We start from the raw sequence: 23703 nt of genomic DNA on the forward strand, positions 1-23703 counted from the left end.
TAGTAACATATTTATTTAGATTTTGCTCACACCTTTTTCAGTAGTAACTCAAGGTGAGTTACATTCAGGTACTCTGGATATTTCTCTGTCCCAGGAGAGCTCACAATCTATGTTTGTAACTGAGGCAATGGAGGGTTAAGTGACTTGCCCAAGATCACAAGGAGCAGCAGCAGGATTTGAACTGGCCACCTCTGGATTACAAGACCAGTGCTCTAACCATAGGCCACTCCTCCACTCCGTAGTAGCATAGTAGCAACCTAGTAGCATAGTTAAGTGACGACAGATAAAGAACAGAACAGTCCATCCAGTCTGCCCAACAGTCTCGTTCATTCTGAATTCTAGATTGAATCAATGATGAACGTGATATTATGGACAAGTCACTTAACCCTCCATTGAGCTCTCCAAAATCCTGAGTGGTGTAGAATCAATTTTTTTTATTCTTTCAAAAAGTACAAAGACTAGGGGACACTCAGGCCCCGATGCTCAAAACTGAAGCGTTGTTTCGAATAGCGCCGTAAAAATATCGCTGGAACAGCGTGGAAAATCAATGCCCTAATGCTCAATGCTAATGAGATAGGCATGCTCATAGCACTGAGCATTAGGGAGTTCGGTTGGAGGATTGTGCTTGGTGCATGTGCAGAAGAGATCCGCGTTAAGCTCAGCTCCTGTGCACATGCGCCTGGCATAACCCGAATGTGAAGCACACATTGGCGTGTTTTCTGAGGCCTAAATATAAGCATTAAAAATTTTTTTTTTAGCTTGGTCACTTATATTTAGATGCAGGAAACAGATACCAATATGTGCTTTCACTGGGTGTTTTTAGATTTTTTTTTTTTTTCGCTAGCATGGATGTTTTTTAAATTTAGACGCAGGAAAAAGATGCCAATGTGTGGGGTCTGCTGTTTCTCACAACCAGCACTTAAGGGATTGCATGTGCTTCCTTCTGCTTCCAAAAACAATCAAAACCAGCAGATTTTGCAGAAAGAGTCATGAGAGAAGCATGAGGATCATGAGAAATCCACTCTTTCAACACTTCACTGCCTGATCTGACCTGGAGTTATTTTTTACAGTGGTAAAGCTGTTTTGTTTCGGGCACTCTTTTCTGAGCATTGGGGAGGAATACAAAATGACCTTATTATCATGAGCTTGACTACATTTGCATGTTATCTGCACTGAGGTCTTGATGTTATCATGGCATGCACAGCTGGGATAAGATTTGCCTTCTCAATGTAAGGAGAGGCAGCGTAATTGTCGCAAATAGTAAAAATGAAGAGATTCTTCAAGGGTCTAACACAGCCATAAGAATGAAGAACCCCTTGGTGGTACCTTCCATTTTCCTAGATCCAAAAATGAAGATCAGACCCTTTCTGAACACAAATACAATCAGTAATGAAGACGCCCAAGAAAGCCATAACAGTTTCCCCAGGCTTAAAGAGTTTCCTTGTGGAAGAAAGGATGGCTACCAAGAGAATCCCCACAAAATCAAAACCTGACCAATGGCTCCGTTTCAGCTAACAATAAACAGTGCCATAGCACTAACAGGTCAGCTTTTTCTAACATGGCAAAAAGATATAGAAATCAATTCTGGTTTTTTTTTTCTTACATTTGTACCCCGCGCTTTCCCACTCATGGCAGGCTCATATTATATACAGGTACTTATTTGTACCTGGGGCAATGGAGGGTTAAGTGACTTGCCCAGAGTCACAAGGAGCTGTCTGTGCCTGAAGTGGGAATCAAACTCAGTTCCTCAGGACCAGAGTCCACCACCCTAACCACTAGGCCACTCCTCCTATCTGTTAAAAAAAGCACGCCAAGAGCTATTCTATAAACGGTGCTCCAAGTTGGGCACCATTTATAGAACAGCACTTAGCGCTGGGATCTGCGCCCAACTGAACCCTGGTGTAATTTTCCATGCCTAAATTAGACACGGATCCCGCGAATTCTATAATACTGTGTGTAAATCCTAGAAACGCCCCGACCCACTCATGCCCCTGATATGGCTACGTCCTCCTTTTCAGAGCTATACAAAAAAAATTTACATGCACACCTTTATACAATAACTATAAAGATGCGCACATAAATTCCAATTAATGCCAATTAGCACCGATAATTAATTTTAGTGCCAAATTATCAGCGCTAATTGGTTCATTAAGCAATTAAATTGCATGTACTATATGGGCGTGTATCCGAATCTGCACATGAAATTTTGAGCGCTATATATAGAATTAGGGGGACAATGTCTTAATATATTTCACAATGCTAAGGGGGCTGATAAAATGTTTCAGTACAGAATAAATTAAATTTGTACCATCCTGAAAACAAAATACATCAACTGCTACAGCTTTGTACTATTTAAAACAATGCATACACCTAAAAAAAGAGCAAGGGATGTGATCTGTCCTTGATCATGAAATGCACTGGGAAAGAAGTCATTAGCAGGGCCGGCCCAACCATTAGGCACAACTAGGCAGTTGCCTAGGATACCAGCATCTTGGAGGCAGCAAAGAGCCGCTGCAGTCTAAGCAAAATAATAGGTTTTGACAGCCATCTGAATCCAAAGAATCAGCAGAACATACTTTAACCTGAATCGTAATAAGACTTTTGTGTAAGGATCATGATTGTTAAGTTTAATTATCAAAATCTTATGGGAGGGAGGCAGGCCAGGAGCCTAAACGTTTATTTTTTTTTGGGGGGGGGAGGTGCATAATGCCGAAGGCTCACCTAAGATGCCCACTACTCTTGCACAGCCAATGTCCCCACTAAGTTGTGTGTATGTGTGTGGGATGCTTCAATATCATATTTTCAATCGTTAGCAGAAGCTTCCTGTCTTTCACTACTGAAACAGCACCCCCACCCACAGAAATGTAGGTGAAGGACTCCTGCACAGCTTAGAGCGGACACTGGATCTGGTCCATTGACTACTGATCTGATGGTCACTATCAAAAACACCCATAATTATAATTCTTGCACAGACTTATGCTGATGGATGAAAGCTACAATCTGGATTTTTGTAGAAAAAGACCAGTGAAAGAACTTTCTTGATGTAATAAATAGTGTAAGAAACTCCACAAAAATTGCATCAAACACCACCTGCTTGTTATCTAGATAGCAGTTTACCCCCCAGATTCTTTATAGCATGCCTAGAGATCCGCGCCAAAATCCAAGAGTAATCTATAACAACGTGCGTAACTTAATTGGCTTAACAAGCTAATCAGCATTGATAACAGCTCTTAACAAGCAATAATGAGCACTAATTGGCAATAATTAGAATGTACATGCACAACTCACTAAGCACATTCCGTAATGTAGTGCGCCTAACTTCTAATGCATACAGGCAAAAAGGAGCATGGTTATGGGAGGGGAAATGGGTATTTCGAGGGTGTTCTGAAATCTGTGCACGTAGTTATAGAATATGGCCCACTGCACCTAAATCTACGCACCATCAGAAATGATTTCCACACCGATTTTTTATGTGCCATATATAGAATCTCCCCCTTAATATCAGTGCTATACATATAGCTAAGACCGATCACCACTGAATACATATATTCAGCGCTGTTACAGGAGGAAGTCGGTCTGAAGGGTGGCTGTTAAAATAGTCTTTGGTCTTCGTCATAAAGTGTATGGGATCAGTCTTAGAGCCCTGTTTATTAAGCTGCGCTAGAGGCGTGTTAGCATTTTTAGCGCATGCTAACTGTGTAGGTGCCCACAATATTCCTATGGGTGCCTATACAGTTAGCGTGCGCTAATTTTGTGCATGCGCTAAAAATGCTAGCGCACCTTAGTAAATAGGGCCCTTAAAGGTCTCTCAAATTTTATGTTTTGGAAGAAAGGTGAAAGGGGAGATCTGATAGAGACATTTAAATACTTCTGTTGCATACATGCACAGGAGACGAGTCTCTTTCAATTGAAAGGACACCCTGGAATGATGGGGCATAGGAGGACAGTGAAAAGAGATAAATTCAGGAGTAACCTAATGAAATACTTCTTAATGAAAAGGATGGTGAATATGTGGAATGGCCTCCCGGTGGAGGTGGTGGAGACGAAGACTAGATCTAAATTTAAGAAAGCTTGGAAGAAGTCCAAAGGATCTGTACAGGAGAGGAGATGGGCAGACTGGATGGGCCACATGGTCTTTATTTGCCTCCATTTTCTCTACTTCTGTGTGTTTACTTCTGTGGATAGTGATGCTGAATACACATGGACAAATTAAATTTAGAACAAGCACTCACCACAGTGTTTGAATACAGATCTGACAGCTCAGGTAATATGTTCATATTGGGATACGCATCACATCAGAAGAACTCGTTGACTTAAATATTTTCTGACTAGCCGAGGTCTGAAGCTATTACGTTATAACCTTACAGTTTGTTCATAGGTATTTAACATTTTACAACTATTTCACCATTTAAAAATGTCTGTTGATAAAACCTATTTTATTTCAAAATATTTTAAAATCCCTTTTATGGTATAATAAAGCACTCCAGGGCAGTCCTTCATTGCATATATCATTGCTTAAGTGTTTGTATACTCTGCTCTAGCCACAAAATATATCCAAGGATATGAAGAAATTAGTTGTTACAGTACCACTTATCACACTCTAAATATGCTCCAATCTCCCTTTGATCAACACAAGCAGCAGGCAGCACTTAGCAGCATGCAGTGCAAACAGTCCCCTCTATTTCAGTGGCACTGCTCAGCTCTTCCGATCATCAACCACAACTATTCTTCAGCTCATTGATGACTTAGGCCGAAACCATGCAGAATATGCCAGACAGTTTGTTAGTTCACCACCTTAAGGAAGCATAACAGACTGACACAGTAGATGGTGGCAGAAAAAAAGACTAACCTACCCATCTACTCTGGCCAAGAATTCCTGTCCACACTATCAGAGATATATTCCAGGTACCAGCCACAGAATTTGACCACCTGTAAGATCTCACTTCTTAGCTAAGACAGTTTTTGTCATCTTGGACTTACCACATCCCCCAATTACTTCACACCCACCCTTACTCCTTTCTCAAATTTAACCAAAAAAAGTTATCAATGAAACAGTTACCAACGCCAGCATAGCTGTAATCCAAACATTTGGCTTCCTAGGGCCCTGCACAGCTTGCATTTCTGCTCAGACTAAGTGAAATTCAAATGGTTGAAGAGAAGACTAAGAATTTCAAATAAAGGAATGATGGTTCTTGTCATCCACCCAATATGCTGTAATTCATTAATGCTATTCTTCCATTTTCAGTCAACAGGAAAAAAAACACTTTGATGAATCAATTCTAAATGTGGAAGCAAGATCTCCCACGTGCTGGTAATAGCCTAAAACCAGGCAGTTCCTTATAGAATTATCCCATGGTGCTGAGGACGTTTGATATATTTTCATCCCAGCACTATCCATACAGGCTTTGAACATCTACAGACGGATAAGGATATACGCATCAACGTTTCAAAATGACTGGGGATGTCAAATGCAATAGTGGAGGAGTGGTCTAGTGGTTAGAGCACTGGTCTTGCAATCCAGAGGTGGCCAGTTCAAATCCCACTGCTGCTCCCTGTGATCTTGGGCAAGTCACTTAACTCTCCAATGCCTCAGGTACAAACTTAGATTATGAGCCCTTCTGGGACAGAGAAATATCCAGTGTACCTGAATGTAACTCATCTTGAGCTACTACTGAAAAAGGTGTGAGCAAAAATCTAAATATACAAATTGCCCCTCCTTGGACACAGCAAAGGAGCAGGCTCAAAAGTGGGGGGTTCAGCTCCCACTAAGCTGCCTCCTAAGAAAAAGGAAACATGGGTTCAATATTCAGATGTCAGTGCTTAGCATTTTGCTGTCCGCCGCCAGAGTTATACCTGGAAATTCAATGCTGGGCCATATCCAGGCTCCTGCATTGAATTTATGGGTTTACGGAGCTGGAAAAACCAAAGCCGGTTAAGGGACCCTTTTACTAAGGTGTGCTGAAAAATGGCTTGAACTGGTGTAGACACATGTATTGGATGCACGCAGGTCCAGTTTTCAGCACACCTGCATTTTCTTTGTAGAAAATGGATATGTGAGAAAGATAAAAATCAGAGTGCATACATTTTAGGCCTGAGACCTTATTGCCACCCATTGACTTAGCGGTAAGGTCTTACGTGTTAACCGGGCAGTAATCGTCAGCGCGTGTACATTGCCAATTACTGCCCAGTTAGCACATGTGGTAGAAAATACTGGAAGTTGACATCAGCGGGGGAAGAGGACCAGCAGAGCCGACGGCGCATGCCTGAAGGTGCTTGCTTTTTTGTTGTTGTTGTAGCAGCCAATGTCAAGGAGGTTGAATGAAAACAGGAGATGGGATGAAGTCAAAAAGTTGAAGCCAATAGGTTAGTCTCTGTGTCCCCTTCCCACTCAAAACAAAGCAAGTAAACCTATGAGCTCCTGCGTCCATGTTGTTGTTCTTTATTGTTGGAGGAATTTTTTTTATTTAATCTCACTTATATTTTCAAACATGCTGGCTTGTGCAGCATGTAGATGTACACAGAGGAAGTATAATAATGGAATAACTTGTCATAGGTAGAGTAGTAATTTGTTCTAAATCATAAGTGTATCTTTTGGTGGGGCTGGTTATAAGGACACCCTAGTACTGTTATATTTGTGCAGAGATTTTTTTTTCTCAAGGTAAAGAGCCTCTAAAACAGACATCATGTTATGAGAATCAGGTGCTCAAAATTCAGAGTTTCTATTTATTTATTTATTTACTTATTTATGTCATTTATATACCACATTAAACATGAAATACGTTGAAAGCTGGGAGCATTTAAAATCTTTTTTTTGTCCCATGCCTACCCCAGAAGAAAAGATGACATAAGGTTGAGTGGGTGGAGCCAAGAAAGAGTAGGCGGGGCTGGGGTATGTACTAAAAATCTCTGCTGACTATGATCGGTTACCCTGAACAAGCGATTTAACTGACCATGAGCCATTTTTTGGCCACTTAAATTGCTTTGAATATCGATCCCTACATGTTTAGTGGCTGCTGGTAAACATATAGATATGTGACTGGGTTTCATCACATAATGGGATCAGTAACTGATTTAAATAGCTGAATTGAAAGTGTTTTTTGTTTGTTTTTATTGTATATGTATATTGTTTCCCACTTAGAATATAAAAATTATATGGAATATAAATGCTATAATAAATTAATTAATTAACATAAACCTGGTATCAAATCGAGCTTGTGCTGTTTATGCTGATGATCTTATAGCAGTGGGTTTTTTACATAATTTTAAAGATAACTAAGAAATATTTGACAAAATAATCTCACAGAATATATTTTTCAAGAAGAAAGATGATATCTTACAAAATGGACCGATGAGGAAATAACGCCAGAGTTTACAGTCTATCTTAGCTGTTTAGACTTGCTAATGGTTAATGCAGCAGGCTTTGATCCTGGCAACCTGGGTTCAATTCCCACTACAGTTCCTTGTGACCATGGGCAAGTCCCTTAACCCTCCTTTGCCCCAGGTACAAAAACTTAGATTGTGAGCCCTCTAGGGACAAAGTGCCTAATGTTTAGAGCGCTGCGTACATCTAGTAGCACCATAGAAATTATTATTAGTAGTAGTAGTACTTTATATGTTGTCTACCTTTACAAAATAGGCGTAATGGAGGAGATTTTATATGTGGCGCTAAAATCAGTGCCGACTAAACGTATTCTATAATCGGCACCTAGATTTAGGTGCCGATTATAGAACATGTTTAGTTGATATGTCAATGCTGATATCTGCGCGCATCCATTTATGCCAACGAAAACCTGGTGTAAATCTAAGCGTGTAGATTTAGGCGCACTGGGCCATATTCTATAACTAGGCACCTAAATTTTGGATCACCCATGAAACACCCATTTCCCTGCCCCTAATCACGCCCTTTTTGGCCTCCGCGCATTAAAAGTTTGGTGCACATCGTTACAGAATAGGCTTAGCAAGTTGTGCGCCTAAAGTCTCATCAGTGCCAATTAGTGCTCATTATTGCTTGTTAAGTGCTGTTCTCAGCACTCATCTGTTTGTTAAGCCAATAAAGTTATGCGTGGTGTTATAGAATCCGTGCATCATTTCGGAGCATAAATCTAAGCGCAATATATAGAATCCGGGGAAAATGGGCTACTTTTCTGTTCCTAGTGGGCTCACAATCTATGTTCTTTGTACCTGAAGCTTCAAGATAAACGTACATTCATAACCATAACTTGAGCCTAATGGTTAGTGCAGTGGCCGGGGAACTGGGTTTAATTCTCAATGCTGCTCCTTGTGATGCTGGGCAAGTGACTTAACCCCTCCATTGCTCCAGGTATAAAATTCCCTGGATTCTATATATGATGCTCAAAATTATGCGTGCAAATTTTGGTACGTGCCCAATTCAATTGAGTAACGAGCCAACTAGCAGCAATAACTGGTCACTATCAATTATTGGCAGCAATTGGCAACAATATGGATTTATGTGTGCATCTTGCTATGCGCTATTCTATTAAAAAATGTGTGTGTAAATCTTTTAGCACACAATTGGAAAGGGGGTGTGGGCGTGGCCATGGGATGTGCAGAGACGGGTCAGGGGCATTCACTAAAGATGCATGCACTATTTACAGAATCTAGTCCAATATGTACTTGTATATACAATATGTTAATGGCTTTGACTGTAACCACAGAAAGACAGTATATCAAATCCCATCCCCTTATCCTTTCCTTTCTTTTAGAACACTGGCACCATTAACACTAATGTATGCTTAAGTAATGAAGGACGGAATAGAAAAAAAAAGGGGATCTACCAATCATATGGGTTACTACTGTAAAATATGATGAGGTAGCAAAAAGGTGTCTATATATCTTTATCAAACAGGCTACCCCACCAGCCCCAGCAGTGCATAAATGCCAGCACACACATTTAAACCTGCTCCAAACTTAGTGTAAATACATGCATGTGCTCAATACGTGTACACACACTTTCTAAAATATGTGCACACATCATAACTCCATTTCCACTAAACTTTGTCCCTAAGAACGCCTATAAGCAATCTTGTAGATGCACATTATCGGCAGGATAATTTTATAAAAAGCCTATTCTGCAAGTAAAACTGGTTTTACCTATGGAAAAGTTTTTATGAAATTACCCTTTAGTGGCTTCCATGTGGCAATGCCGACATAGCCCATTCAAATCCTCGGGCGGGTCTCTGCTTGTCTATATAAATAGTGAGGAGCTGGATTGGATACCAAGAGAGAAATGTCTCAGCTCCAATTTCAGTTCTCTTTCTCCACCTGCTGGTTGATGGACATAACAGTCCCACAGGTTCTAGAATAGTGGGACGAACTAATATAAAGAAAATTATCAGGTAAGACCTAATTTGTCCTTCTATTATGTAGCTTCCCACTACTCCAGAACCTGTGGGATGTTTAAAAACAATATCTAGAATGGGTGGTATCCTTGTGCCACTGCCCTGAGAACCGAAGCCCCAAAACTGGCTTCCAAGAATGCCACAATATCCACCCTGTACTGCTTGGCAAAGGTATGCAGCATCAACCATATCACCACCTTGCAAATATCTGCTGGATACAGTAAGGTACTCTTCACCCATAGAAAGGGATGTAAGGCCTGAGGAACCTGCTTCCCTGCAAGCAAATAAGCTGATGCTATAGTTTCCTTCAGCCATCTAGCAATTGTGGACTTAGAAGCCATGAGGCCAAGCCACTGCTTACCAAAAAGCACAAACAGTCTGTCTGGTTTGCAAAACTCATTTGTGCCTTCCAGATATCTAGATTCTTGGCACATCGAGAAGCTTCAAGAAAGCAAAAGGAAGCAAGCTCCACAGATTGATTGAGATGAAATGCTAATACCACACTTCTGGAAGAAAGGGAGGAACCATGTGCAGCGAGACCTCCACCTCCGAAAGCGGAGAAAGGGAGGGCCTGAATTTACGAAGCTCTAAGTGCCAATGCAACCGCCACTAAGAACGCTGTCTTTAGTGTAAGATCTTTCAAGGAGGCCTTCCAGAGTGGCTCAAAATGAGGCTTTTGAAGAGCCCAAAGGACTAAGTTAAGATTCCTCTCTTGACACGGCCTACAAAAGGAAGGCCGGCTCCGAAAAGAATCAAACAATATCCAGGTGAGCTGCAAGAGACATTTTCTGTAGTTGGCCCCTGAAACAGGACAAACCGCAACATGAACTTTTAGAAAAACCAATGCCAGTCCTTTTGGAAGACATGCCTGGAGAAATGTTAGGATATGCACATTGTGAGCAGAGAAGGAAGAAAATCTGTGCTCAGAACAACAGCTCTTGACCATCCATACCATCACATATGCTATAGAAGTAGAGCATTTCTGAGCCTGAAATAAGGTAGTAATGACTCAATCAGAATAACCTTTCATCTCATCCGAGCCCTTTCAATGGCCAAGCAGTAAGACCAAAGGGGCACAGATCCTCTATGAGCACTGGACCTTGCTTCAGCAGGCCGTTTACCTGCAGAAAACAGAAAGAATCACCATCCAGCAGTCAAATCAAAATCTGAATATCACGGTCTCCGCGACAAATCTGAGGCTACAAGAATTATTCGACCTCGGTGCAATGGATCCTTTTCAACACACGGCCTACCATGAGCCAAGGAGGGAAGATATACAGTAGATGTGTCTCTAGCCGGGGCTGTAGTAAGAGCATCAATCCCCACTGAGACTGGTTCTTTCTAACAGCTAAAATACTTGTGCACTTTGGCATTCCTTTTCGTTGCCATCAAGTCCAGAAACATAGAACTCCCATCAGTCTACTATCAGCTGAAAATCCTGGCTGGATAGTTTCCATTTGCCTGGGTCCAAGGAATGCCTGCTGAGAAATTCACCTCCACACTCATGGATCCAGCGATGTGAGCTGTCAACAAGAAAAGAAGATTTTTTTTCTGCCCAGCTCATGAGAGAAGATGCTTCCACCACCTTGCTTGCTGATAAGCCACAACCATCTCATTGTCAGAGAAAACTCAGACTGGAGCCTCCATCAGAAAGAGAGTGAAGTTGTATAAGGCATTCTGCACTGCCCTGAGCTCCAAGTGATTTATTGACCACTGAGATCCCCGTTCCGTTCGGGTACCTTGTGCCAGATGGAACTTGTAATGAGCTCCCCAACCTGACTTGCTGGCATCCATTGTCAGCGCCACCCATTATGTTATCGGAAAGGGAGCTCCAACGGTCAGATTCCTGGGTAACCACTACCACTGCATACCCCATCTGGCAATCAGCATCCAAGGAAGATGAAGGCCAGAAAAAAAACTCAGTGCTTTGAGGAGACGTGGAGGGGCATAATCGAAAGGGGCGCCCATGTTTTCCTGAGGACGTCCTCACAGGACATCCTGGCAAAGGGGCAGTGAAACCCGTACTATTGAAACAAGATGAACATCCATCTTTTTTTTCGATAATACGGTCAGGGATGTCCAAATCTTGACAGTTAGGTCCAGTGGCGTAGCTACGTGGAGCCTGAGGGGGCCGGGGCCCCCCGCAGATTCACCCCAGGACCCCCCTCCCAGCGAACCCGCCCCCGCCGCCGCCTACCTTTACTGCGGCGGCGGGGGATCCCACTCCCTGCCAGCCGACGTCTTCTTCTTAGTCGCTTCCTGCTCTTCAATTTGTTTGCTGACGTCCTGCACGGACGTCAGCAAACAAATTGAACAGCAGGAAGCGACTAAGAAGAAGACGTCGGCTGGCAGGGAGTGGGATCCCCCGCCAGCAAAAGTAAAGGTAGGCTGCAGCGGCAACGGTTCGCGGCGGGAGGGGGGGCGGCAATGTCGGCGGTGGGGGGGCGGCGCCGGGGGGAGGGCTAAAATGTGCCCCCTCCCCCGGGCTCTGGACCCCTCTCCCACGGAAGGCTGGCTACGCCCCTGGTTAGGTCGTCACTAGAGATGGTCGTCCTTAGACTTGCTCGTTTCTGATTTTTGGCGATAATGGAAACTAAGGATGCCCATCTCAGAAACAACCAAATCCAAGCCCTTTGGTAGTGGGAGGAGCCAGAAGTCGTAGTGTACTGGTCCCCCTCACATGCCAGGACACCAACTGGGCACCCTAGAGGGCACTGCAGTGGACTTCAGAAAAACCTCCCAAGTACATAGCTCCCCTACCTTGTGTGCTGAGCCCCACAAAACCCACTACCCACAACTCTACACCACTACCACAGCCCTTACGGGTTAAGGGGGGCACCTAGATGTGGGTACAGTGGGTTTTTGGTGGGTTTTGGAGGACTCACATTTACCACCACAAGTGTAACAGGTAGGGGGATGGGCCTGGATCCGCCTGCCTGAAGTGCAGTGCACCCACTTAAACTGCTCCAGGGACCTGCATACTGCTGCGATGGACCTGAATATGACATTTGAGGCTGGCACAAAATATTTTTAAAGTTGTTTTTTTGAAGGTGGGAGGGGGTTAGTGACCACTAGGGGAGTAAGGTGAGGTGATTCCCGATTACCTCCGGTGGTCATCTGTTCAGTTCAGGCACCTTTTTGTGCCTTGGTCGTAAGAAAAACTGGACCAGGTAAAGTTGTCCAAATGCTCATGAGGGACGCCCTTTTTTTCCATTATGGGTCGAGGACGCCCATAGGTATGCCCAAGTCCCACCTTCACTACACCTCCGACACGCCCCCGTGAACTTTGATCATCCCCGCAATAGAAAGCAGTTGGGGATGCCCAAAATCTGCTTTCGATTACGCCGATTTGGGTGACCCTGTGAGAAGGACGTCCATCTTCCGATTTGTGTCGAAAGATGGGCGTCCTTCTCTTTTGAAAATAAGCCTAATGGTGTGGCTAGTTACCCCACTTCATTTTCCCAAGGCATAACCAGAGGAGCCTGAAAAGGAACTGCGGTAAATTAAGGATAACTGTAAGATGTGTGTGTGTAGACACGTGTGGACTGAGTTTAATTAATGGAGGAAAATCACCAAGTACTGTTTCTGTTTGTGTAAATAGAGGAGATAAGGTTGAAGCTGTGAACCCTAAATGCCCTGGTATCATTGACTATGCGCTGTGCTGACCATCTGAAAGAGAAATAATTACCCTGTATTGTTCAGACCAAGTTAACGTTTAGGAACTGTTTAACAAGCAGTCAGCAAAGTAAGTTAAAGTTTTGCAACCAAGCCTGCTGACTAAATTCTTGGAGAGAGTGTGGCCAGAGAGAGAGAGTACCCTTGGCCTACTGGAGTAAGTCCGACTCCGGCCAACTCCCAACTCATATGATCTGCCAGTGGAGCTGTGAGTGTGTTGGCAGAAAGAGAATTTCAGAGTATCGTTCACGAAGGTTGTATGAACCCAACAGGGTGGAAAGTGGGAGATGAGCTAGAGGTGTGTATTTTGAGCTGCCCCGGTGGGTTACATATAAAATGTGACCCTGTGCTAAAATAGCATGACGTGGTAAAATAACTCATCTTAACAGTAGCCTACAATGATAACTTCCCCTCTCAATGTGCTCTTTGATTAGGAAAGCTGCCTTCTGGGTACTGAAATGTTCTACTGTGATTACAAGCAAAAGAAATTAGACACCACTAAATTATGGGTGACAGGTTGCCTGTATTAATAACCAAAGATGTTTCAAATTATTAAATGCATAAAAGCTCAGATGCTATTGTATAGGAAGTAGATTGATACTAATAATTTATTTTTTAATAATTTTCAGTTACAGCCTCAATTATCTGACATAAACAGAACCGACAGGTTGTTGGCTAATCGAAAAGTCGGATAATCCAGAAAAAGTGGATGAGGAATAAAATAGAAATATACTGAATGCATGTTTCAAAGTCATAAAAAAGGAGTTGAAAACGTAATCTGTCCAATATTTAGCAATATTTAACTGGTCAGAATGGATACTGGTCGGTGAAATAGCGCTTAATCTATCCGCCAATATTCAGTGGGAGACAACCAGCTATCGTCCGCTGAATATCCAGTTAGCAGGTGACGGATAACTGGTTATATAATGCGATATAACTGGCTATCCGCCAATTATTTTACTGGGTTTGGTGGTCTGATCTGATTCAAAAGCTAATCAAAAAATGTATTTAGTCCAATAAAAAAGGTATCATCTTAATTTCTTTTCTATGTTTTATTTCTATTTATTACCATTAAAAGTGGAATAACACGGCTACCACATCACTCTACTTTAGATAATCCAGAATGTTGGCTAAGTGAGATTCTACTGTATGATCTTACTAATAGAAGGCATATGGGGTTGCCCCATCGAAACAAAAGAGGCAATGACAGGAAAGGCAACAGTCTATAGGTTGACTGTACCTTTATATTACAAGAGATTAAAATTTACCTAAAAAAGAACTTACAAACTAATACACTTGCAATAAAACAATAGATTTAACTGTATTTCAAAGTGTTTCAAGGCATGCAGCACATTAATTTTGCCATGCTCTCCGATTATTACATTTTGCTTTCTCTCTGGGTGCTTATATTCTTTCACTCTTGCACTCTTATTTTCTTTGCAAGAGCTACTCCTTGCAGCCAGACTATGTCAAAAAGCATCCTGCCTGAACAAGGCAGTTGGGCAGACAGTCAGTCTTACACAGAGAAATCCAGAGCATTCTGCTGGAAACATAGGTTTTACTGATTTCTGATTAGGAAATACAATAAAAACTCTGACAATTAAAAATGCAATTTATGCCTCAACCATCAAGCCCAGTCCATGCATTTCCTACAAGATATACCTAGCGTATGAACAGTTTATAGCCACAACAGGGAACAGTGAATGTCACATATGAAAAGACACTTGTCAAGTCCTTTTCCCTTACAAGCACCCCCATCATGACCTGTGTTAATGAAGTTAATTGAATTTAAGATCAATAATGGTTAATTATTGTAATTTGACGTTCTGAGATAAATGGCTTTTAAGACAGAGAAATGTGTGTGTATGTGAATTCTCTCCGAGAAGGTGAACACATTACAGCCTAAGAAGGATCACACAGGCCTTCCATTGATCCTTGTACAGTCTGATCGACCTAATTCCTCTGATGAATGTGGGCTTTTCACGGCTACAAGTAAATGTTCTACAAGACTACTCTAACCCTTGTCACTGACCAAATCTATATAAGCTGTACCCTAGAAACCTATTGAGATAGATTTTTAAAAATGGCCATACGTACAAGGGATGCTTCGCTAAAAATGAGGGTTTATTACACTAGCCAATGAAGCAACGTATGTGATTATGGAAGTTCATGGATCGCCGCCATTTCATTTCATCCTTTCAGAAAGGACTGGAAATGAAGGACAATATTTAGAAACAAAATAATTGCTTAGGAATTAACAAAGCTGAATCAGGTTTGCCGTGGAATAGCAAGCCTCAGTAGCCCCTTGATCCATTTAGCGAGACCAAGTAAAAAAAAAAAGAAGCATTCATTGGGTATTCTTGTCAGTGCATTTTTTCTAGCAAAAAAGGTGCCGGTACTCAAATGCTAGGCTATCCTTCAGGGGTGGGGTGATCACTGAGGGATTCATCCCGCAATAGCTAGGCCCCCTGCCACCAGTCACAGAATCTATGACAAGGCACAATTGGTGTGTAGAGCCAGAGCTCTTTCATTAAAACTTGGGGGTCCATGGATCAATTTTAGCAGACAATGGAAAAGGTGCCGGTACTCAGTACCCCCAAGTACCCCCTCAAAAAAAGCCCTGATTCTTGTCAAAGAACACTATTTTAGGGACTCTCCAGCTGCTTCTAAAAGTTTACTTCAATAGCAGATTCTTCACAACAAGGTATTTGTTACCCCCACCTTCCCACCTACAAACGCTAGCAATCATACACGCTGAAGAAGTTAAATGACCGCTTACACGATTTGTGATGACAAAGTGAATGTTGTCAAGGAAAAAAAAAAAGTAATACCGATTGTAGAGCACTGACAATAAAATGCAGCTGAAGAGTTTCTGTCAAAAATGTAAGATTATGCAGAAAACCCACTATTGAGCACACTGCTAATCATCCGCTCTTGTCAATTACTCGAAGGGTATTTGACAGTGTATTTACATTAAACACATTTCAGAATCAAACCCTTACTGTTACATCAGACTATCTGTATTGTCACTGGGAATCCTTCTTTAAAAAAATGCAATACCTGTAGAGCTTTCACATATGCTATAATACAACTGCCTCCTGCACAGTTACCCTGTTCAGTGTACATAAATTAACTGGGGTACAATTGCAGGGGTTTATACCACTCCTATGTTTTTTTTTTAATTATCCCAGTGCTTATCTGTGTTTATCTGAAAGACTCCAGAATTTCAGCATTTTACAGAAGGTGACCCTGGTACTTCTGGAGTTCCAGATTTTAAGAGAATCTATTTTGTGAACACTAGTCTTTTATGGTATTTAATATAGATACCAACAAATACTAGGAAAACGGAAGCACAATAAAATAAATATATATATTTATAAACTAAAACTATAAAGGCTGCATTGTCTTGGCTTTCACTTTAGTATCTAATATTACTCCGATTAAGAAAAACAAAATAACTGCAATCCCTTTCTTTTGATGTGACCTTCCTGATAATTCATCTAGAGAGATAAGTGCTATCTTCACTGCACTGTCCAGCACCCCTACCTGCACATTACAGTGACCCTCTTTTTGAAAGATTGCTCCCAAGGGAAACCCTTTAGAAAACAGGGCACTGCATTCATGAGCAATGTTACAAAGGCCACGGCTAATGAGTGAAAATAAATCTCACATTTTCAGTCAAGCCATGTCATGTCTGATTTATATAACATTTCTCTTTTAGCCCATTAAGGTGCTTCATCCTGTTTGTGCCGCTTCAGTTTTTAAGTTAAATGGCTAAGTGTAAGCTTTAATTCAGCTGCTGCAATTCGTTTTGCCCAGCCTGTTCTAATGCCAGCACTTCATAAAATCATCAGCTGTGGTAAGACAGGGAACCTCTTTGTCGCCATGGGTTAATATTCAACCACATTCAAAGAGAGCTCTACACCAGTGTAGAGTGCCCTATGATTGCAGTAGGACTTCCAGTTGGCTCCCAGAAACCCTAACAATGAACTATTACCCTGCAAAACAAAGTGATTGACAGACAATGGCCAACCTTCTCTCTCTCTGCAATTTTGAGGACATCACAAAGCAAATACAGTCTGTAAATACTGCACCTCGGGGAAACAAGGTCCTTCTGAGACAAGATTGTCTTGAGCAAATGTACTTTGCTGGTCATTATTCACTCTTTTAGCGTCAATATTTTTCACATCAGATCTGACTTGCTGTCCATATTTGCCATCAGTCTGTCTACCTACATATCATTGGCGTTGGTGTTCTTTTCTTTTATTATCCGCCATGTTGAAATCTCCCGGGGCTTGAGAAGACTAGATTGATGCTCCCTGAGGAAGCCCAGTATAGGGGTGAAACCACCAGCCACAGTGGAGCAGTTTGAGAGAAGAGGAAGATTCCCTGATATAAGTAGGAAGTTTATCCATTTCAAGTTAAGTGATTTTGGATTCTAGACATCTATTTGTATTGATGCACAACGTTGGTAAATAATGTATAAATGATATTTTTGTGGGACTTTGCATATCACACTTGGACGTTTTGGAAAATATAGAAAAAAGATGAGGAAATATAGGGATATTGGGAGGCAGTGATGATAAGCATTTTAGCTCAATGCTGGGATCACAATTGTGTGCATATGGGCATTGATGATTTTGAGCCCCCAATTCACTTTAATTTTTAATAAAACACCTTTTCAAGTTTTGTTCTGGTTTAGTCTGGGGCTCACTATTAATTTGTGTGTATATCAGAAACTTTCCACAGATTTTAATATGTTACTCCATTTACCCATCTTTATATCCTCTTCTCTATCCATTCCACTCTACTTGTCTATCCAGCTTTGAATCATCTCTCTTTACATTGATGCCTGTTTCGTACATACACAGAATAATATAATAGCAGTTCATTAGTTATAGATTTATCTCTCACTGATCACGAATAACAAGGTGGCTCACAGCTCATGAAAGGCAAATGTATCTGTTAGTTATGGAAATCCTCCATTCAGAAATGTTAAACTATATCTCGCAAAGATGATCTCCCCAATATTCAGAGTTATTTAACTAGTAAGAAACGGCTTCTGGACGGTTAAATAGCATTTTGCCAGATAGCCACTGATATTCAGCAGGAGATAGCTAGTTATTTCTGCTGACTATTCACGGTTAGCATCGATATTCAGCTCTGGGTTAAGCGGTTAATTAGGAACGCATAAATCTTTAACGGTTAGAAACTTAATCGGTTAGAGCTGAATATCAGTTTCACTGGTTACGTTCTGGTGGCCAAAAATGAAACTGGACATATGCCAGTCACCGGAAATGACCCAGCATTGAAAATCCAGGGTCAGTGCCAACCGTGGGACTTATGCGGGCTGCCTCCAACTGTCTGAATATCAGCCTCTATGTATATAAGTCAATATTCAGCAGCCACGGTCAATGAGATTTTTGTAAATACTGGCTATAGTGATCAAAAAATATCCAGATATTCAGCACCTGTATCTGGACAGTGGTAAGCACTGGATATCTGGACAAGATGGTCAGCACCGGATTATTTGGATAGTGGCAATAATCAGTCTAGTTTCTGGAAAACGTAAGACAATCTTTTATCAGTCCTATGTTATCCAGATAGCAGACTGAATACTGCCACTGTCTATAGAACTAAGACTGCCCTGGCTCCACCCACATTTAAGTCCAGCCCTATCCACATAGAGGGTAATTCTATAATGAGGCATCTAAATTTAGGAGCTAGACAAGGCCTATTTGAAGCCTATTCTATAAAGAAAGTAGGTGCCCACTTTTCTTTATAGAATACAAGAGTGATGGGCTAACAATGAGCTTAGAACAAAGTGTGAACACTTACACCAACCATACAGCTGGTATAAATGCTCACGCCAAGATTGCATAACACGATGTATAGACGAAAAGATTTTATAATCTATGGTGGCAATTCTATAAATTGATGCCAAGATTTGGGTGACCCAGTGGCATTTGCATAGCGCCAATGTTATAACTGCTTCTTGGTGCCAAGATGCCATTATAGAATAATAGCATAGGTTAGCATGGGCACCTAAAATTAAGCACCAACTGTTACACTAAGTCAATGGCAATTGTAACTGTTGGCATGTAACTGTGCCCTGAAGCGTGCGTAACTGATAGTATTCTATAAAATGTACCTAAAGTTAGGCGCACTTTATAGAATATGCATATTTTCCTTTCCTACACCTAAACTTTGGGCGCAGGTATTTAGGCCACCTAAAACCAGGAATATATCCCTGTGTCTTAGTTAAGCGCAAATCGGGTGTATTCCATAACAATTAGCATAGTTTTTTTAGAATGCCCACAACACACCCATTCCAAGCCAATGCCCCCTTTTTGGCTATGTGCATTAGAATTCACACATACAGCGTTATAGAATACAGCTATAAAGTTGTGCGTGAAAATTCTAATTAAAGCCAATCAGTGCTGCTAATTTGTTGTTAAGTACCAATTATTGGCGTTGATCGACTTGTTAATTTCAGCTGTACGCACAATTTGGCCACCTGGCCAGATCAGTGCAAACAACTTAAGGCATCATATATAGAACTTGGGGGAATGCGCGTATCTCACAGAGACGCCCATACTCTGCCCATGTTTAAGCCTTCTTCACACTTACATGCTAAGTAATGTTGGCACATATGGTATAGAATAGCACCCAGCATTTGTGCATGTAATTGCCAATTAGTGACACCAATCATGCATGTAAATTCTATTATTCTGCAACTTACCTGCACCTATCTTTAGACACCAATTTATAGAATTGCCCTTTATCCCCTAAATCAGTGGTTCCCAACCCTGGTGGTCTAGTGGCCTCTTTGGGTGGCAGGTAAGAACCCCATTCTTTCCTTCCCACTGTCACTGCTCTACCCGGTGCCGCAGCTTCCTCTTAAAGGCTGTTGAGGAAGCTGCGGCACTGGGTAGAGCAGTGGCAGTGGGAAGGAAAGAATGGGGTTCTTACCTGCCACCCGAAGAGGCCACTAGACCACCAAGGCTCTGCAAGGTAGGCCTGGGGGGCTGTAGTGTGCAGGAGGGTGCTGGAAACATAGGTGGGCCCAGGGGGGCACAATTACCTTTTCTGCCCGGGGCCCCAGGTAACTGTCAGTCTGCCCCTGAATCACTGTTACTTTTACAAATACATCAGTTCTGCACGTTTCACATTAACAGGATATGTCAGTTAGATTTTTTTCAATTTTGTGATACCACTGGCTGGCAGTTTGCTGCTTCTCCTCTGACAGACACTTGGTAACAACAGCTACAACTAGTGGGAATAATGAGTGGCTGAATGACATTCTTAGAGCTTCAGAGTAACACTTAAAGGGCCCCTTTTACCAAAAGGGGGCCTGCGCTGGCATTGGTGCATGTTTTTGACATGCAATGAGGCCCCCTTTTACTGCAGCCGGTAAAAGGTAGTTTTTTTTTTAAAAGAAATGGCTGTACAGCAATTGAAGCACTTGCCGCGTGGTCATTTCAGGGGGGGATTCCTTACTGCCACCCATTGAGGTGGCATTAAGGGCTCCAGCGCTAACCCGGCAGTAACCGGGCTGCCTGTGGCAGTGCCCAATTACTGTCGGGTACACACAATATATTTTTGTAGCGCCAGATATGATGGTGCACTGGGAGTGGGAAGTACCGCTAGGCTGCTGTGGTAGCCCAGCAGTACTTCCTTTTTAGCGAGCGGTAAGCCCACGTTGGGCCCACGTTGGGCTTACAGTCACTTTGGGAAAGGGGCCCTCTGTTCTTAAAAGGTTGAGCAAGCGATTCTTCAGATCACGGTCCTTGATTTGCGGTTTACCGGTTCCTTTCACAAAACATAGGCAGCTATCTTCAGAAGCTGGAGGTCCTGGCAGATAAGCAGGAGAGAGTCAGCGCTAGTTTTATTCTGCTTAAGTTTCAATCTCTAGCATGTTGCCCATCATTTCTGACCCTGTCAGCAGTCATAAATAATATCTGGCACTCAACATAGACATGCACTGCCAGTCACAATGATGCTGATTATTGCAGCCAACAATGTGTGTGCCCCTGCAGAACAGTGACTGCCTTTCAGATTGCAGGTGTATATCACTCTTTCTATTTGAATGCTGCATCGCACTAAAGTAAAACAGGGAATTTATGTGAACAGTCTATTCAAGCTACAACTTTACAGAATGTATTCAAAGATGACTTCATCCCATGCCTATAAAAAAGAAATCTTGTGCTTAAGTTACTGTGTGATCTTATCCCCCTACATACAGTATGCCAACCCCTACAATTTTGGGAATGCTGATATGTGCTATATGTGTGGAGGAGTAGCCTAGTGGTTAGTGCAGTGAACTTTGATCCTGGGGAACTGAGTTCGATTCCCACTGCAGCTCCTTGTGACTCTGGGCAAGTCACTTAACCCTCCATTGCCCCTGGTACAAAATAAGTACCTGAATATATGTAAACCGCTTTGAATGTAGTTGCAAAAACCTCAGAAAGGCAGTATATCAAGTCCAATTTCCCTTTCCCTACTGTGTAAATTTATGATGCAATAGAACAGTGTTTCCCAAGTTCAGTCCTGGAGTACCCCTTGCCAGACAGGTTTTCAGGATATCCAAAATGAATATGCATGAACTTGATCTGCATACGCTGCCTCCATTATATGCAAATCTCTTTCATGCAAATTCATTGTGGATATCCTGACAACTTGACTAGCAAGGGGTACTCCAGGACCAGACTTGGGAAACACCGCTATAGAAAAGTGATAATACAAAGAAATGCATGAACATTTAATGATGCCTAAAAGTGTCCCACCAGTGGGAAACAGCTGATTATAGAAGCCATATTTAAGTTGCTGTATTTTATAGATTCCATAACATTATGCCTTAAGACTTTCTAGGGAGAAGGTCGTTCAGTTTCATTGAAAAGTTAGGGAGGCCAGTGTTGTCCTGCCATTGGTTGATAGTCATAACACTGTGCAGATTTCTGTAATGAAGAAGGTAAGTAGGCATCATTAAATACATAACATAGTAACATACATATGGCCTAGTGGTCAGAGTACCTGTCTTGTACATCCAGAGGTACCCAGTTCAAATCTCACTGCTGGTGCTTGTGATCTTGGGCAAGTCACTTACCCTCTATTGCATCAGGTACAAACTTAGGAGTATGTTTACTAAGGCATATTAGCATTTTTAACGCACCTTTAAAGTTAAGGCACGTTAAATGCTAACGCGCCAATACATTCCTATGGGCGCATTAGCGTTTAACATGCATCAACTATTAATACGTTAAAAATAACAATGCATCTATAGCGCGCCTTAGTAAACACAGCCCTTAGATTATGAGCCTTCCAAGGTCAGAGAAATACCCAATATACTTTAATGTAACTCACTTTGGTCTTCTACAGAAAATAAATAAAGATGGATTTTACCCATTGAGGCACTTGATGCTACATGAAATGTAGGAGATGGGAGTTATAGGAAACTCTATCATCTATGCCAGAAGTTTGAAGGCAACTACATGAATGATTTTAACGAAATCCAAGACATGAAGAGGAAAGGGAAAGGGACTTGATATATCACCCTTCTGTGGTTTTTGCAATTACATTCAAAGCAGTTTGCATATTATATACAGGTACTTGTTTGTACCTGGGACAATGGAGGGTTACGTGACTTGCCCCAAGTCGCTGCAGTGGGAATCAAACCCAGTTCCCCAGACTCAAAGATCGCTGCACTAACCACTAGGCTACTCCTCCACTGACAGCCAGGCAGATACATAGAAAAGAAAATTGTATAAGGTCAAGTATCCCTGCAGGACAAGGCATATACTAAATTATTTAATAAATACCTACAAAGATGGAGGCACAGTAGAGAACCTAATATGTAGTAGACATTTTGCCTTTTCCCCTGATTTTTGGACTGTTTTTTAATATTGCATTTTTTATTTTTTTGAACTCCAATAAGGAAAGGAAAAGAAAAGAAAGGAATATTCTACCATTATACAATATTAAAAAACAAATGCAGTACATAAATATAAGTAATATTTTTCTCTAGTCCACAATAAGCGGGGGGGGGGGGGGGGGGTGCTGGAAGTCAAGGAAGAAAACAAAAATACTAGATGAAAACTATCAATAATAAGAGAAATATGAAACTTTATTATTTGGTGCCACTAATTATTCAGATCTTTAGTCCCTTTTCTCCAAATTCTATAAATGGTGTCTTAAATATTTTTGCTTGTAAAGTTATTGAAAGAAATGAATGAATAAATAAATAATAAAAATGGTGTCTTAAAAATGTGTGTGTGCTAATTGGCCACACAGCCAAACTGCATGCACAACATAATTGCTTAGCAAGCCAATCAGCGCCAATAATTGGTACTAACAACCAATTAGCAGTACTAATTGGCTTTAATTAGAATTTATGCATAGAACTTTCTAGGTGTATTCTATAGACTAGCACAGAGAGGGTGCAAAGTACAGAACAAAGTCCAAATAGCGAAAAAAAAATCACCAGGAGCCTTCAAAAGCGTGACACAATTTCTTTAATCATGTAACCTGAACATCAATTTTCCTTTGATGACCTGACATGGGCTGTGTTTCAGCGCACAGTGCCTGCATCATTAAGTTGTGATGTCTTAAAAAAGAACTGAACTCTCTCCTTTGGAGATAACAAGAATTGTTCAGATAACATGTACTCTAT

General features: G+C 41.6%; 1 protein-coding gene across 1 annotated transcript in view; it reads right to left on the reverse strand.

Annotated features, from left to right (window-relative positions):
- TSHZ3 (teashirt zinc finger homeobox 3) overlaps positions 1-23703 on the reverse strand; it is a 218844-nt gene that overhangs the window by 57371 nt on the left and 137770 nt on the right. The window lies entirely within an intron of this gene.

This window comes from Microcaecilia unicolor, chromosome 5 (assembly GCF_901765095.1).
Source record: "Microcaecilia unicolor chromosome 5, aMicUni1.1, whole genome shotgun sequence".
Classification (NCBI taxonomy): domain Eukaryota; kingdom Metazoa; phylum Chordata; class Amphibia; order Gymnophiona; family Siphonopidae; genus Microcaecilia; species Microcaecilia unicolor.